An 18,989-nucleotide genomic window follows, 5' to 3' on the forward strand; every position below is an offset into this window, starting at 1 on the left:
AGAAATTCTCCCTTGGGAGAAGAAAAGCACAGAAGATAATAGATGGAATATTTAGGTTACTTCTACTTCACACAATCCTACTTCCAGCTGGGCAGTTTCTTCTAACACACGCTGTTCTTGTCACCATTCTTGGAATAACTCTTGGGCCCCAGTCTGACGCTCTGTCTGTGACTATAAACAACTCTTCCTCTATAGTTAGCACAGCCACAGAATAATGACACCGCATTAGAGACATGAATCACAGCATAAATACTTTTTTTATTATGATAAAATAAATCACTGGTTGTCTGTTTCTACAGGCATAGGCAGAAAAGGAATTGGGTTTTCTATTTTTTTATTATGCACTGGAAGTGAGACCATCATTTGTTGAATATTATGTGTTTAAAAAAATGGCTCAATGCCTATAATGAAAGAGATGATATGTGATTTTGCAGACCTTTGGGCCAAGCATGGGTGACGCTTTCCTACAGAATAAAAGAATGAGTCTTAACACCTCAAACATAATAGATAAAGAGGTATAGTAGAAGATAGAGAAACAACAATAGAAGTGGGGGGTGAAGCTAAAGGCACAATGGTCTCTGCAAATATATTACCTTATGTTGAAATGGAAGAAGCAAAGAGGGATGTCATCTGTAGCATCTCTTCAGTATTTGGTGGATTACACAATCCCGCACTCAATAGAAGAATATTGAGTCTTTGTGTCAATCGGGATAAACCAGGGTACACCACAGTAATAAACAACCTTCCAGCTCCAGTAGCCTAAAGGTTGATTTCTCATTTCTGTGACAGTTCGAGAAAGATGGCTTGGGGCTCTGCTGTTGCCATCATCCTCACTTTGAGTCTCAGGCTTGATGGAGCAGCCACCAACGTAGACTATTGCCAGTCACCAGGGCACAAGGAAAAAAGGACCTCACATGGGTTCCTAAAGCTTCTGCCAAAGGTGATTCACATCACTTCTTCCAGCGATTCACTGGTCAAGACAAGTCTTATGGTTAAGCCTGACAACACGACGGGAACGTATTCTTCTCCCATATTCCCAGCTTGCTGTGTCCCATGCTTCTGTGGATTTCATACCTATGTATGAAATGTCCAGGTTCCAGGGGAGCATCTTCCCTTAAGGTGAGACAAAATGTGGAATTAAAATCAGGTGCAATCAAGTGATTTCCCTAGTGAAAATGCCCCTTCTCGGGGATATGAAAGAATCACAGCCTACTCCATCCATGTATAGGAACTAGGATATTGTCCAGGTATAACTTTGGAAGAAAATGTCTGAGAAATACTGGTGAAAGTGGAAAAAAACAAAGGACTCCATCTACCCAGGAATTGACTAGAACCCCACAAACCTAATCTGCAACCCTTCCCATCACCGAGGGATATATGGAATTATAGCCTGTGTAGGCAGAAAGAGACTTTTGAGACTATCTTTTTTTTTAAATATGAAGAAACTGAGTTACAGAATTAAAGTAAAGAGCATAATTTGTGGAGGCAGCACATGAACAAAGGTAAGTCCATACTCCTGGAATTTCTAGCCCGCCTACATTCCCTCACCTACCACTCTCCATCATCTCAGAGGATATTTGTGTTTAAATCATCAACTTCCTTCTGTCTTGTTCAGGAAGAGAACATATCCTTCTTCCTTCTAGATGATTCAAAGTCTCAGTCCCCATCTCTCCCAACTGCTTGAGGATGAGGTCCTTCATAAGTTCCTCTTTTCCTCCAACATCTTCCGTCTCTCTTTCTCAGACATTATTTATTGAACTCTCAGATATTGAGAATGAGTGGTCTAGATCTGGTTCCCATGTAATTTGTAGATATATACATCCAGAATCTTTTAAGAAAGATTTTAATTATTTATTCATGGGAGACACACAGAGAGAGAGGCAGAGACACAGGCAGAGGGAGAAGCAGGCTCCTTGCAGGGAGCCCGATGCAGGACTCGATCCCTGGACTGGGATCATGCCCTGAGCCGAAGACAGATGTTCAATGGCTGAGCCATCCAGGTGTCCCCATACATCCAGAATCTACCACCTCTCACCCTCACCACTGCTACACCCTGATCCAACCTGACACTGTAATAAGCAGAATGATGTCCCCCACCCCAATGACAGCCACCCTCTAAGCCCTAGAACCTGTGAATCTGTTATCTTACATGACAAGGGAGATTTTGCAGATGTGATTATGAGTGTGAACCTTGAGATGGGAAGATTACTTGGATTGTCTGAGTTGCTTTAACCTAGTCACATTCATCTTTCCTAGGTGGGTCAGAGAATGACGTGATGATGAAAGAGAGGTTAGAGAGATGGTGGCATGAGAAGGATTCAACACCCTGTGGCTGGTTCTAAGATGTAAAAAGCTACAGGTAAAGACTAGGGAGAGGCCTTTACAAGCTAGGATAAGCCCTGAGCTTATAGACAGCAAGAAAACAGGGACCTTGGTCCTACAACCACAAGGAACTGAATTCTTTCAACAGCCCAAATGAGCAGGAAATAAATTCTCCCACTAGGACTCCCGAAAAGGAACACAGTCAACCAACACCTCGATTTTTGTCCCATGATACCTGTACCTGACTACTGACCTAGAATCTGTAAGATAATACATTTGGGCTGTTATTAAGACACTAAGTCAGTGGTAATGCTCCATAGCCATAAAAATAAATGAACACAGGCATCATCTCTTGTTTGGATTATTGTGAAAGACTTTTTAAGTTAACAGGTCTACCCGCTTCCATTCCCTAAGCCCTCCAGTGTATTCTCAACACAGAGGTCAGAGGGGTGTTTTTAAAACATGTCAGGCCATTCCAGTGGTTTTTCAAGTCACTCAGAATAAAAAGCAAAGTCATTACAATGGCCTTTGGAGTCACAACCTAATCCCTTATTATCACTCTGGCCCTTACTCTTACCACTCTTAACCTTGCTTACTCATCTCCAGTCCTACAGTGTCTCCCTGGTATTCCCTGTATATATAGGCACATGCCCCCATCTAAGGCCATTTGCACTATCTAGTCTCTCTGCCTGAAATAGTCTTTCCTCAAATATATACTTGGCTCTCACATTCTTCAGTTTTTGCTTAACTGTCACTTTCTCACTTAGGCTTTCCCTGACTATTCTATTTAAAAGTACAATACCCTCTCAGTGCTTTCCAATTTATTTTTTTTCTCAGTAGCACCTGTTTATATATATATATATATCCCTTATTTTACTTATTTTGCTTGTTCTTGTCTTTCTGTACTAGAATTTGATCCCCATAAATGAAAGGATATTAGACTGCTTTTGTTTACTGATATATGCCCCACACCTGCAATAAAATGTGGCATCTAGTAGGCACCCAATAAATATTTGTTGAGTAAATGAATGTGCAAATAAGTGAATAAAAGAGTTAATGGAGATAACTAGGAGCCTCTGGATGGATCAGAGTAATCAGAATTTAGTGGCATAAGGGTGGCATGAGGGTGGTGGACCCTGACAACTCATTCCTGGGGACTTCCAAGGTCTCTGCTCATATTCACAGTCATACATGCACTTTTCAGAGTCTTTCCTAGTTATTTCCAATATTTGCATATCTATCTCCCAGTGCCAAAAAATGTTTCTGATGAATTATTTCCAAACCCCACTGGTTTTAAGCAACATCTGCTGTCCTGACAATCTTGAATCAAGGGGAAAATCAGATCATGGTCATGTAAGATCAGAAAGTATGATAGATTAGTTAAGAATACAGTTATATCAAAGTTTGACTCCTGTTTATACCACTTATTAGTTATGAGACCCAAGGCAAGCTATTTAAATACTTAGTTAACTTCAGTTTCATCACAGGTACTATGTGATTAATAATACTAACTTATAGGGTTGTCAAGGGACTCAGTTAACACATCTGAAGCATCTAGACTAATTCTCAGCACATGGTAAGTTATTTAGTACCCAATCATTATTGTTGACAGCACAAGCAGGTTTTCCATTCTTGACCACCTCAAGTTCTGCTTCATCTTTGGTACCAATCATGTGTTTCATCTTCGAGCAGACCTATTATCTGACACAAACATTTGCTTCCTCTTCCACCATTATGCCCACTCTTGTCCTGCAGGCTCTTGCCCTTGGAAATGCAGGGTCAGTCCTGAACTTAGTGTAAGTTCAGGCCTGAAACTCTGCTGGATCCAGCAGAAAGCTTGATCAGAAAAGCTCAGAGAGACACAGAGAAGAGAATTGAAGGTAGAATGTTAGGGCCCAAGTTGCATTTTTATATCTCCTTTTCTCCCCCTTCTCTCCTGTGTTCTACCCATTTGTTCAGGAGGCTAGGAGAGTCCTTCATCATCCAAAGAGAGATCCTTACTAGGATTATAGGAATGGATCACAGAGTAGAGAATGTTAGAGACAAAGGCAGTCCCCCCAATATCAACCAATCATCCCTTCTTCCCGTGGAAGAATCAACTTCACAGACATTTATGGAAGAATCAGGAATCAAACCTAGATCATCAAAGTTATCCTGCCAGCAGAGCATAGTAGCGTAGCAGACAGGAAGAGACCTTACTCATTTCTACATTTCACAGAACTATATTAACCGATCTTACTCTTTATTGGTTTTTTTTTCTATTACCTTGGAACGGTAAAAAATAGGAGTCAAGGCATAGAAATGAAAGGAAATAGCAGATATTTTTCAGAAGGGAACTTTAATACCTCACTTTTCAAGACCCAAACTACTGTGTTATCACCTCTGAATTAAGCCCCAGCTGTTGTGCCAGACAGACTCCAACTTCAAAAATGAGGGATTTGAATTCAATCAATTTATTTTCTCTGACTCAGTAGAAAATTTTCCTTTTTATTAAAGTCTTTTTATTATCCACAGGTAAACCCGACTAATGGGGAGAAGAGGAGAAGGTGAAGGATTCATTCAGTACAATGTACCACGACTGCATAGAGCACAATTCAGACATGTTTCCTTTATTGTTGGAAGCAGTGGTGTGTTAATAGAGTGTAAGAACATGATTTACACACACACACACACACACACACACACACAAAGAGGAGTTCAGTCAGCACAGCAAGTCTTGTATAGCATTTTTGCAGGCAAAAGCTCTACCATTGAGCTACTCCCCTCGCACCATACATAGCATTTTTGAATGAGCTGATATCTTTAAAGTTTTGGACAGTTAAAGTTTCAGCAGACTCTGGAGAATCTAAAGGTAGGGCTCAATTGATAGTAGAATTGACAATAGAATTTAAGAGGCTGACACCTGAACCTCTGTTGATACATGAAAATGGTTATAATCTCAATTCTGTTAAAATAACTATTTCTGTATCACCATCATAGAATGCAGTAGGGGTCTTCCATTAGGAGAAAAAGCTGTTATTTTCATAGCTTCCACTTCTCCAAGAGAGCAATGGTGTTGTTGTTGTCAGGGACAGTCTTTTCAGGCAGGGGAGCTTTGTAACTGTTTTGTAACTCTGTATTTGAGAGGGAAAGAAATTAAGATATGCAAGACCTTGTTTTTATAAACTGACTTCAATTCAGAGAAATAACTAATTGATCATGGGCAGTGACTCTTTTGTTTACAAATAATACACTGTCATTCATTTCAACCTAATCACTTTGCAGGGTCTAAGGGCCTGGAAAACTCTGCTAAAGGGCATTGAATTTATCCCATTAGCAGTGGAGAGCTATCAAAGGTTTTTGAAAAATCAAGTCTCAAGATCACATCGAAAGCTCTGTGGTCATGGGATTAGAATGTTAATGCCAAAGTCTAGGCAAAGGAGGATGACTAGGTAGTCTCAATTTAAAAAAAATAAAGGAGAGATTCCAAATGTCAATTTTGTGGTAGAATGGACAGGAATTGGTAACTGATTAAATTAGAGGTCATTTAATTTATGGTGTTATCAAGTGCATTGACAAAATGTGAGGCCATTTGATACTAGAAGCACTGATTGTCACATAAAAACATTTTTTCCTATTAAGTAAGAGAAATCTTACTTAAGCAAGAGTCAACAGACCATTGGGCTGCAGGAAACCTTGAGAGCTTCCCTCTCGGGTAGTACAACTTTTCAAAAAGGATAGAATCTGCGGCCCAAAGTCTTAAGAGAAGGAAATTTCACATGTTTTCTTAGGATCTCAATGTTTGAGAATCTTTCATGGTAAAAGAGAGCAGACAAACTAAAAACCTGAAAAGACATTTATCATGTGGCCTGAGAGTCATATTTGTTTCCAAGAAGGGGGACCAGCATTTCATGAGTCTTCTCAGAATCTATGACCCTAGGCATTCAGTGTGGTTAAACACACTCTTGCACTGAGCACCAGTCATATATCACGTGCTGGGGATGTAAAAATCAGGAAGGCAGACTTCACAGGCCAAAATGATAATATGTCCAGGTGGCTTTGGGGGCTATCTTCAGTCAGAATATCTCTCTGCCATACCACAGGCCAATACAGGTGGTTTTCTCTGTATTCTTAAAGTCTTCCTAGGTATTTGTATTTCTTTCACTTCATTGACCACACTGATTTAGCATTATTTGCTTTCATGTTCATCTCCTCCTAAGACTGTGAGATTTTACGGCATGAAGGCCATGTCTTATCTATCTTTCCATACCCAGCACCCTTTGATGCTGCCTGGCATATGCCGAGAGCTCAGTGAAGGAAAGATCTTGACTTTATTCTTTGGATAAGTATATTTCTTCTTATTCTGGAAATTTCTTCTTATTCTGAAAATTACTATCACTACTTCACAGACTTCCCTTATTGAAATTTAAAGATCATGGAAGTTTTAACAATTTATTCTGGCTTAATCTCCCAGCAATTTAAACATATTGGTAGCTTTTCTCTTCAGGAGGTATAGAGCAAAAGAGCATGGGCCTTGAAATCTGAAGACATGAATCAAATGCCAGCTCCATCATTTACTATCTGATAATAATGGGCAACCCTCAGCTTAGCCATCGGGGAATAGCAGGAGAGGAGAAAAGTACTGTCTTCATGGGATTATTCTGAGGATCAAATTAGGCAATGCATGTTGTTAACTGTAAAGTGATATGGGGATACTTATTATATAGCATATTGATTACCTGGGATGCCCACCAAGAAGAATAATACACAGTTCTTTTCCTTGACTTAAAAAGTCTACTTAATTTGGTACATATGGAGGGATGGGAAGATAGTTGGGGCTTTCTGTTCTGAAATACGGTAAAATAATATTTAATAATTCCAAATATTTTCAGCAAGAACATATCACTGAATGACAAAAGTGTCATAAGTTTTCAGGATTTATGTTAGAGAAATTTTACAAGTTCTTAAATTTGGCTCTCTTCTGGGTACAAAGAATTTTCATAGCTCAGTTGACAAAGAATGACTTTGAACAGGAATGAGAACCTTAATCTTATTTTGAAAACATCAATTGTCTAATTATTATGGGCTCCGTATATTCTTTTTCAATAACTGTGGCAAAGAGAATTTCATAGTCAACGCCTTCTGCAAATATGCTTTTGTGGTAGAAAGAACAAATACATTTTACAAAGAAAAATAGCCCAGATTTAGAGAATTATACTGACTTGTTGACTCACTGGCTGAGTTAAATAATTCCCCCCCTCAGACACTTGGCAGAGTGAAAAATCAAACCCTTCAACTTCATGGCTCTTTCTATTTGCTTTTACTCAGCTCATTTTCTCGTAGTTCCCAAAATGCGAATTAAAAGTGTTTTGCTACCTGATGACAGTTATAGATGATAAATTTCTTAACTCCGTAAACATAGAAGAAGTCAGGATTCTGTCTATTTATATAGCTTGTATTTTATTTTATTTTATTTTATTTTATTTTTTTCTATATTTTTATTGGAGCTCGATTTGCCAACATATAGCATAACACCCAGTGCTCATCCCGTCAAGTGCCCCCCCTCAGTGCCCGTCACCCAGTCACCCCATCCCCCCGCTCACCTCCCCTTCCACTACCCCTTGTTCATTTCCCAGAGTTAGGAGTCTCTCGTGTTCTGTCACCCTCTCTGATATTTCCCACTCATTTTCTCTCCTTTCCCCTTTATTGCCTTTCACTATTTTTTATATTCCCCATATGAGTGAAACCATATAATGATTGACCTTCTCCCATTGACTTACTTCACTCAGCATAATACCCTCCAGTTCCATCCACGTCGAAGCAAATGGTGGGTATTTGTCATGTCGAATTGCTGATAATATTCCATTGTATACACAGACCACATCTCCTTTATCCATTCATCTGTCAATGGACACCAAGGCTCCTTCCACAGTTTGGCTACTGTGGACATTGCTGCTATAAACATCGGGGTGCAGGTGTCTTGGTCTTTCACTGCATCTGTATCTTTGGGGTAAATCCCCAGCAGTGCAATTGCTGGGTTGTAGGGCAGGTCTATTTTTAACTCTTAAAGGAACCTCCACACGGTTTTCCAGAGTGGCTGCACGAGTTCATATTCCCACAAACAGTGCAGGATGGTCCCCCTTTCTCCACATCCTCTCCAGCATTTGTTGTTGCCTCTCTTGTTAATTTTCACCATTCTCATTGGTGTGAGGTGCTATCTCATTGTGGTTTTGATTTGTATTTCCCTGATGGCAAGTGATGCGGAGCATTTTCTTATGTGCATGTTGGCCATGTCTATGTCTTCCTCTGTGAGATTTCTGTTCATGTCTATTACCCAATTCATGATTGGATTATTTGTTTCTTTTTTTTTTTTTTGAATTATTTTTTCTCACTTTCTCTTTTTTTTTTATTTTTTTTATTTATTTTTTTATTTTTTATTTTTTTTTATTGGTGTTCAATTTACTAACATACAGAATCTTTGCTGTTGAGTTTAATAAGTTCTTTATAGATCTTGGACACTAGTCCTTTATCTGATATGTCATTTGCAAATATCTTCTCCCATTCTGTAGGTTGCCTTTTAATTTTGTTGACTGTTTCTTTTGCTGTGCAGAAGTTTTTTATCTTAAGTCCCAATAGTTCGTTTTTGCTCTTGTTTCCCTTGCCTTCATAGATGTGTCTTGCAAGAAGTTGCTGTGGCCAAGTTCGAAAAGGGGGTTGCCTGTGTTCTCTAGGATTTTGATGGATTCTTGTCTCATATTTAAATCTTTCATCCATTTTGAGTTTATCTTTGTGTCTGGTGTAAGAGAATGGTCTAGATTCATTCTTCTGCCTGTGGCTGTCCAATTTTCCCAGCACCATTTATTGAAGAGACTGTCTTCTTTCCAGGGGATAGTCTTTCCTGCTTTGTCGAATATTAGTTGACCATAAAGTTGAGGGCCCATTTCTGGGTTCTCTATTCTGTTACATTGATCTATGTGTCTGTCTTTGTGCCAGTACCACACTGTCTTGATGATCACAGCTTTGTAGTACAACTTGAAATCCAACATTGTGATGCCCCCGGCTCTGGTTTTCTTTTTCAATATTCCCCTGGCTATTCGGGGTCTTTTCTGATTCCACACAAATCTTAAGATGATTTGTTCCAACTCTCTGAAGAAAGCCCATGGTATTTTGATAGGGATTGCATTAAATGGGTAAACTGCCCTGGGTAACAGTGACATTTTCACAATATTGATTCTTCCAATCCATGAGCATGGAATATTTTTCCATCTCTTTGTGTCTTTCTCAATTTCTTTCAGAAGTCTTCTGTAGTTTTTAGGGTATAGATGCTTAACCTCTTTGGTTAGGCTTATTCCTAAGTATCTTATGCTTTTGGGTGCAATTGTAAATGGGATTGACTCCTTAATTTCTCTTTTTCAGTCTCATCATTAGTGTATAGAAATGCTACTGATTTCTGGTCATTGATTTTGTATCCTGCCACACTGCCAAATTGCTGTATGAGTTCTAGCAATATTGGGGTGGAGGCTTTTGGGTTTTCTATGTACAGTATCATGTCATCTGCGAAGGAGAGTTTGACTTCTTCTATGCCAATTTGAATGCCTTTTATTTCTTTGTGTTGCCTGATTGCTGAGGCCAGGACTTCTAGTATGATGCTGAATAGCAGTGGTGAGAGTGGACATCCCTGTCATGTTCCTGATCTTAGGGGAAAGGTTCCCATGTTTCCCCACTGAGAATGATATTTGCTGTCAGCTTTTTGTAGATGGCTTTTAAGATGCTGAGGAATGTTCCCTCTATCCCTACACTCTGAAGATTTTTCATCAGGAATGGATGCTGTCTTTTGTCAAATGCTTTCTCTGCATCTAATGAGAGGATCAGATGGTTCTTGTTTTTTCTCTTGTTGATATGATGCATCACACTGATTGCTTTACAAGTGTTGAACCAGCCTTGCATCCCGGGAATAAATCCCACTTGGTCATGGTGAATAATCTTCTTAATGTATTGTTGGATCCTATTGGCTAGTATCTTGTCAAGAATTTTTGCATCTGTGTTCATCAAGGATATTGGTCTATAATTCTCCTTTTCAGTGGGGGTCTTTGGTTTTGAAATTAAGATGATGCTAGCCTCATAAAATGGGTTTGGAAGTATTCTGTCCTTTTCTATCTTTCGGGAAAAGCTTTAGTAGAATAGGTATGGTTTCTTCTTTAAACATTTGATAGAATTCTCCTGGGAAGTCATCTGGCCCTGGACTTTTGTGTCTTGGGAGGTTTTTGATGACTGCTTCAATTTCCTCCCTGGTTATTGGCCTGTTCAGGTTTTCTATTTCTTCCTGTTCCAGTTTTGGTAATTTGTAGTTTTCCAGAAATGTGTCCATTTCTTTTAGATTGCCTAACTTACTGGCATATAGCAGCACATAATACGTTTTTAAAATCATTTGTATTTCCTTGGTATTGGTGGTGATCTCTCCTCCTTCATTCATGATTTTATTAATTTGAGTCTTTTCTCCTTTCTTTTTAATAAGGCTGGCCAATGGTTTATGTATCTTATTAATTCTTTCAAAGAACGAACTCCTGGTTTTGCTGATCTGTTCTACAGTTCTTCTGGTCTCTATTTCATTGAGTTCTGCTCTAATATTTATTAACTCTCTTCTTCTGCTTTGTGTAGGTTTTATTTGATATTCTTTGTCCAGTTCATTTAGGTTCAAGGTTAGCTTGTGTATTTGAGTTTTTTCCAATTTCTTGAGGGATGCTTGTATTGCAATGTATTTCCCTCTCAGGACTGCTTTTGCTCTATCTCAAAGATTTTGAACGGTTGTTTCTTCATTTTCTTTAGTCTCCTTGAATCTTTTTCATTCTTCTCTACTTTCCTGGTTGACCCTTTCATCTTTAGCAGGATGGTCTTTAACCTCCACGTGTTTGAATTTCTTCCAAATTTCTTCTTGTAGTTCTAGTTTCAAAGCATTATGGTCTGAAAATAAAAAGGGACAATCCCAATCTTTTGGTATCAGTTAAGACCTGATATGTGACCCAGTATGTAGTATATTCTGGAGAAAGTTCCATGTGCACTTGAGAAGAAGGTGTATTCAGTTGTGTTTGGATGTAAAGTTCTGTAAATATCTGTGAAATCCATCTCATCCAGTGTATCATTTAAAGCTCTTGTTTCTTTGGAGATGTTGTGCTTAGAATATATGTCATTTGCAGAAAGCGCCGTGTTGAAGTCTCCCAGTATAAGTGTATTATTATCTAAGTATGTCTTTACTTTGGTTATTAATTGATTGATATACTTGGCAGCTCCCACATTAGGGGCATAAATATTCATGATTGTTAGGTCCTCTTGTTGGATAGATCCTTTTGTATGATAGAGTGTCCCTCTTCATCTCTTACTACAGTCTTTGGGATAAACCTTAATTTATCTGATATGAGGATGGCTATCCCTGCTTTTGAGGGCCATTTGAATGGTAAATAGCTCTACAACCTTTCATTTTCATTTTGGAGGTGTCCTTAGGTCTAAAATGAGTCTCTTGTAGACAGCAAATAGATGGGTATTGCTTTTTTATCCAGTCTGAAACCCTGCATCTTTTGATGGGATCATTAAGCCCATTCACGTTCAGAGTTATTACTGAAAGGTATGAATTTAGTGTCATCATAATACCTATTCAGTCCCTGTTTTTGTGGCTTTTTTCTTTGGACTTCCTCTTTCTTTTACAGAGTCCCCCCTTAATATTTCTTGCAGAGCTGATTTGGTGGTCAGTTTCTGCCTATCTTGGAAGTTCTTACACTCCTTCTATTCTGAATGAAAGCCTTGCTGGATAGAGTATTCTTGGCTGCATGTTCTTCTCATTTAGGACCCTGAGTATATTCTGCCAGCCCTTTCTAGCTTGCCAGGTCTCTGTGGAGAGGTCTGCTGTTAAACTAATATTTCTCCCCACATAAGTTAGGGATCTCTTGTCTCTTGCTGCTTTAAGGATTTTCTCTTTATCTTTGGAATTTGCAAGTGTCACTATTAAATGTTGAGGTGTTGAACGGTTTTTATTGATTTTAGGAGAGACCTCTCTATCTCCTGGATCTGAATGTCTGTTTCCCTCCCCAAATTAGGGAAGTTCTCAGCTACGATTTGTTCAAATATGCTTTCTGGCCCTCTGGCCCTCTTGGCGCCCTCTGGAACCCCAATTATACTTAAATTTTTCCTTCTGAGGCTGTCATTTATTTCCCTTAACCTTTTCTCATGGTCTTTTAATTATTTTTCTCTTTTTTCCTCAGTTTCCTTCCTTGCCATCAACTTGTCTTCTATGTCGCTCACTCTTTCTTCCACCTCATTAACCCTCATTGTTAGGACCTCCAGTTTGGATTTCATCTTATTAAATTGATTTTTAATTTTGGTCTGATTAGATCTAAATTCTGCAGTCATGAAGTCTCTTGAATCCTTTATGCTATTTTCCAGAGCCACCAGTAGCTTTATAATTATGCTTCTGAATTGGCTTTCTGACATCGAATTGTAATCCAAATTCTGTAACTCTGTGGCAGAGAGTACTGTTTCTGATTCTTTTGTGGTGAGTTCTTTCTTCTAGTCATTTTGCTCAGTGCAGAGTGGCTGTATGAGCAGGCTGCGCCAAGAATATTAACCATGACCTAAGTAAATTTCACCCTTGATGACTCTGAGGAGGTCAGAGACCAGAAATTGAAAAGAAAGATCAAAATGACATAAAACAAAAGGAGCACTAAAGTCAAAAACAAATTTTAAAACAAAGTAGTAAAAAATAAAATGCCAGGAATCCCAAAGAAGAAAAAAAAAGAAGAGAAAAAAGCAAAGATAAAGGGGAGGGGGAGAATAAAAAGGAGGGGACTGGGAGATGGTGGTCGTGACCAAGTTGTAGTGGACGGAGAATATAGCCTACCTGAGGGATCCTAGAGAGTGATCCTCTTGGTTCTGAGTATATTAAGTTCTGTATGTTAGAAGATGATCAGTCCCAAGTTTATATAAACCAGAAATACTTGTAGAGAGTCCCAACATTCATCACCAAAAAATAAACGAGATAAAAGAGGGGGGCAGATTAGGAATGGAGAGAGAATATAATCTCACAGAATGAACCAACATGGTATACCACTTGGTTCCTGGTGCATGCTCTTCATGTTTTAGAAGGTATTAACTTCCACCATTGTAGAACAAAATGAGGAAGAGAAAACAAAACACACACACACACACACACACACACAAAGCATATCTTGTATATCTCCCCAAATTAAATTGAGTATGTTGAAGGGAAGTGCAAAATATATCTAAACCTGTAATTGTAGAAATATGAAAGTCAAAAAGGAAGAAACTTTAAAATGAAGAGGTGGTAAAATATTGCAGTTAAGGTGGGAAAGGAGAAAAATATTGGAAATTTTTAGTCTGATATAAAAACTAGTTGTACTGGAAAAGAGGGGGGGAAGGAGTGGTACCCTCTGGTTCTATATACTGTGAATATGTCGACTTCCCCTGGAACTTTCCAGTGCTGCTGGGCCAAGAACTTACTCTTCCCTTATCCTTCCAGCTGGTCTTCTGGGGGAGGGGCCAACTGTGCTGATTCTCAGGTGTGTGCACCTGGGGGAGCTGCCCTGCCCCCCTGCCAGGTGCACGGCTCAATGGGAGCTGTAGACCCTGTGAGGCCTCTGCCTCTGTCCACTGGCCCCCGCTCCATCCTAGGTACAGGGTGACACCAGAAGAAAAACAACACTGGCAGCAGCCAGGTCTCCAGCCCTGGAGTCAGCTCCTCCAGTAACTACCGCAGCTCCCAGTCCGCACTGGCCTGGATGCTCCTGGGGGCGGGGCGTGCTGACCTGCACAGCTCCGGGGCGCCGGGCAGCAGGAGCGTCCTCGCCTCCGCCTGTCCCAGGGGGGCGCAGGATCCTGGGCTGTGTCCCCCGCACCCTGGCATCCGGGGCCTGCGCTGCTGGAATCGTGTTCCGGGGTCGCGGCCCCTGAAGGCAGCAGGTGCAGCCCCCTCCAGCCCAGCCCCGCCTGACCCACCGGCTTCTCCCCGAGGCCCCGCCGGCCGGCGCTCCAGCCCTTTTCCGAGCTCGGCCGGCGGGGTGTGGGGCGCTCTCCCCTGGGGCGCCCCTCCTCTGTTAGTGACCCCAGGAACCTGGAGGTTCCACTGCCCCTCCCGTGATCTTGCCTGAGTTCCCTGCAAGCGCCTCTCCGTCCGGGAAGAATCCGGGGCGAATTGTTAAAGTTCCCGCTTCTCCGGGGCTGGGCTCTCCTGTCCAGGGGCTCTCACTGCCCCCCTTAGTCTGGCTCCTCGTGGGGCCCCTCCCCCACCGGATTCTGTTTTATTTTTTCTGCTTTCCTACCTTGTTAGAAGCACAAACCCTTCTCTCTGTAGCATTCCGGCTCTTCTCTCTTTAAATCTCAGGTCGAATTCGTAGGTGTTCAGGATGGTTTGAAAGTTATCCAAGTAAATTTGGGGGGCCTGGTGAGTTGGGGCCCTACTCCTCCACCGTCTTGGCCCACCTCCTCTACAGCTTATATTTTATTTATTTGTTTTTTAAAGATTTTATTTATTTATTCATGAGAGACACAGACAGGCAGAGAGACAGGCAGAGGGAGAAGCAGGCTCCATGCAGGGAGCCTGACGTGGGACTGGATTCCCGGTCTCCAGGATCAGGCCCTGGACTGAAGGCGGCGCTAAACCACTGAGCCACCGGGGCTGCCCTACAGCTTGTTTTTTTTTTTTTTTTTTTTTTTTTTTTTTTTACAGCTTGTATTTTAAATGAATACTTTCATTACTGTCTTCCCAAAGGTGATCAACAATTCGATTAAACATTAAACACACACACACAACACCTTCCATAGTGGATTTCACTGAAGGAAAGAAGTTATGCAAAGGTGGAGGACACCATAACTGTGCCCCAATAGTGATTTTCATTTGCAATAATGTTTAGAGGTCTTATAAAGCACCACACATTTAGTCTTAATGAATAATGAATTTCTCAAGAAAGTGATTTGTCTCACTTAGTAAACATCTATATTGTTTTGGTTATAGACCAGGCATGATGCTGGAACGAAAGAAAACGTTCCTCGTGCTCTTGGAGCTTCCTATTTCAATGAGGAGCCAGACAAGCATGAATCAATTGGTCACACTGATGAATATGTAATTCCAAATAGAGAAAAATGTTGTGAAAGAAAGGAGTTGGTTGGGCTTTTTAGGTAAATTACAAAGAAACCTGGTGCAGCCTGGGAGTGCTGAACAGGTGGGCTTTCTTTCTTAGGAGGCAGCATGTGACCTAAGAGCTGAAGCAGGCATTAGAACTCATTAAGGAGGGTTACAAACCCAGACTGAAAAGACCATATGTGCAAAGGTCCTGTGGTGAGAGGGAGCCGGACTGGTTGGAGAAACTTTTAAGAAACCCTATTTGGTTGAAACACAGAATTACTTTGTGTGTTACAAAGAATAAGAAGCCTTGGAAAGGAACACTGATTGAGAGACATTTCTGGAGCACTAGTCAGGGACAAGTGATGTAGCATCATATAGGCTGTGTCAAAGATATTGGTCTTTAACATCTTATGTAAAGAGATGTGTATTTATGCATTCGGCAAATATTGAGAGGGCTTACCATTGCCAAATACTCTTCTGGAATCTGAGGATAAAACAACGAATAATAAAAAAAATACAGGACCACACTTGTGTCCATTCTGGCTCCAGTATAAAAGGTAGATTGGATGGGGGTCATCACTGATGTCTAGAAACTAGTCTATAAGCTTTTGTAGCAGTTCACATGAAACATAGTGCTGGTTTAATTTAGGGCAATGGTGGTGGTAGTGATGAAATGGAGAGAAGTGAACAGAGCTATGAGACGTTAAGACGTAAAATCAACAGAACTTGGTGATAGATAAGAAACTGGGTTGAGAAAAGGGAAGTATAATCTCTATCTTTGTGTTTCTTCCTTGAGACACTGTTGGAAAAGCTAAGATTCACTAAAATAAAAAAGTCTGGAAGACAGTTACATTTACTTTTCTTTATTGAAAGATAGAGGGGAGTAACCATACATTCAGGTTCATAAGTTCAGTCTTGGACAAATTGACCTTCAGGTGATATTCAAGTGGAAATATTGAGTAAATAGTTGGATATACAACTTTGGAATTCAATGAAGAGGTCCTGGGTGGATAAATTTGAGTGTTGTCAGGTTAGGGATGAGACTGGAAATCACCAGACTATAAACTCCATGATGTAGGACTCTATATCTCTTGTTACTTATAAGTAGAATTTTAGAATAGTGTATCTGGCACATACTAGGTGCTCAATAACCACTTGTTAAGTGGTAATACTCAACAGATGAACTGAGAATTCTTTGAAATTTTCTTATGTAAACTTATGAAATTGCTCTCATCTGGGTTCTTCCAGAAATATTGTAGTACATTTTGTCTCTGCTGTGCAAAAATCGTGAGCAAAATATCAACATAATTAATTTAGATTAGCACAAAAAATAAATGTTATGGCATGAATGTGATTTAACCTTGGCAAAGATGGGTTTCTCCTTTGATAGAGTATATTTCTGATCATGTATATTTCCCTATGTAATAATATTAGACAGTGATTCAAAGACATAGGAAGAAAAACAACAAAGTAGGAAAAGAATAAGATGAGGAGGAAGTGGTGGAGTCAGGGAGGGGATAATGATACAAGGGTTGTACAGAACAGAGGCCTCTAAAAAACAAGCCAAGAAGTTTGTCTCCAGTTGGCTGTATTTAGCATATATGTATAGAGCATCCTCATGCCTGGCTCTAAGATCAGGTGAATGCACACAAACATATATACATATGTAGGATTTTTGTGTGTGCTCATTTTGTTTGAATGACTTAAACTAAAAGCTTGTTACCGGGATGCCTGAGTGGTTCAGTGGTTGACCATCTGCCTTCTGCTCGGGTTGTGATCCCAGGGTCCCGGCAAGGAGCCTGCTTCTCCCTCTGCCTATGTCTCTGCCTTTCTCTGTGTGTCTCTCATGAATAAATAAAATCGTAAAAAAATAATAATAAAAGCTTGCTACCTTCTTGTCTTGTCTGCTTGGGCTACTATAACAGTATATCATAGATAGACTGGGGGGCTTATAAACAGCAGACATTTATTGCTCACAGTTCTGGAGGTTAGAAGTCTCAGATCAAGGTGTCAGTGCATTCAGGATCTAGTGAAAATCCCCTTCTGGATTGCAGACTGCAGACTTCTCCTTATACCCTCCCTCAACAGCAGGGTGGAGGGAGCTCTCAGGACTCCCCTTCTAACCCCCCTCCCATGAGGGTTCTGCCTTCATGACTCAGTCACCTCCCAAAGGCCCCCCTTCCTAACTCACCACATTTCAACATCTGAATTTGAACATATGAATTGGGAGGTGAGGAATAAACATTCAGACCATTGCATTTCTCAACTCCAATCCTTCATTAACAGTAAATTGCTCCTTGGTAGAAATACAAAGGTGAAAACTCTGGAAGACATCTAGGCACCAGCAGCCAGCATACATTGCATCCTTCCATGTGTAGAGTTGAGTGCTAAGCTAGAGAACCATATGGAAGACGTGTGTTGCCGTAGAAATATTTAAAGTCTAATGTTAGCAATAGGATGCTTAAAATGTTATTTTCATGTATGTACCTATTACTATGTTTTATTAATATTAAGACACGAAGTTTCGTATTTTAAAATCTCTGAAATATGGATATATCCTATAGTAAATGGCATATTACAACTGCCATCAGCAGCATTCACAGTGTAGTTGTCATTAACTGCACATGAGAAAACTTGGCGCTTTTCTTAGTGACATGACTGTACGACTCCAGCCCTTTGACATATCAAAGAACAGATCATTAAGGACCACTTGATTAAGGAATACGAGTCCTGGTTGCTCTCTGAAAATCTTCCATGGACATTGTATCATCAAATCATCATTTACAGAATGTGTGTAATGCTTCGGAAGAAAATTCTGAAGACAGTAGAGCAGCATGCTTGTAAAAAACAAAACAAAACAAAACAAAACCTTTTGCATCAACAACATGCCAGCTGGGATGGAGGATATTGCTATGTGAAGAAAACACATGGACATTAGTAACTTTGAGCCAAGAAGTGATTCAAAAGAGTCAAGCTTTCTCAAAATGTGAAGATGTTTTAGGAATACATCAATCAGTTTATTTCACTCATGTTCCCCTCTTTATGCAAGCACAAGTGTGATATACGATAAAATCTATATTCACATAAGTCTAAAAGAGTTCTTTCAGATAGTACCAATGGAAATTCCAGGTGATAAGACAGATTTATGCCATCGTTTAAATGGCAGCATTTTACCATTACATAAAATAATGGCATGTCTTACAACCAACAACATTGTAGATTCAGTGAGATGCAAAATGATAATTTAAGTGAAACACCAAACCAGTGACCATGACAACAAATAGATATTAGGGCTCTGTACAATGCAACCAGAAAACTAGAAGATAAAACCAATTTAACAAAAGTGAGATGCAGTTCAGAGCAGACATGTTTGCCATTAATCCAAGGTTGATTCTTTTAAAATGAAATAAAATTTCTCAAGAAAATGGAGTCAATAAGGTTTAGCATGAGAGATGTTCATAGAATATTGCACTGCTTTTTTTTTCATCGTTCTTACCTTTCCAGTCACAATAGAGCCTCGGAGAGATTTTTGCCCAGTGTTATGCAAGGACACTTGTTA

The 18,989-nt window shown here is 39.9% G+C and overlaps 1 long non-coding RNA gene across 1 annotated transcript in view; it reads right to left on the reverse strand.

Moving 5' to 3' along the window:
- Positions 1 to 238: 238 nt before the first annotated feature.
- Positions 239 to 18,989, reverse strand: part of LOC140627580 (uncharacterized) — a 127,704-nt gene continuing 108,953 nt past the window's right edge. Inside the window, exon 5 of the long non-coding RNA XR_012026253.1 lies at positions 239 to 1,113. This is a non-coding gene — a long non-coding RNA (uncharacterized lncRNA). The remainder of the gene's footprint in view (positions 1,114 to 18,989) is intronic.

The sequence above is a fragment of the Canis lupus genome, chromosome X (genome assembly GCF_048164855.1).
Source record: "Canis lupus baileyi chromosome X, mCanLup2.hap1, whole genome shotgun sequence".
NCBI classification, from domain to species: domain Eukaryota; kingdom Metazoa; phylum Chordata; class Mammalia; order Carnivora; family Canidae; genus Canis; species Canis lupus.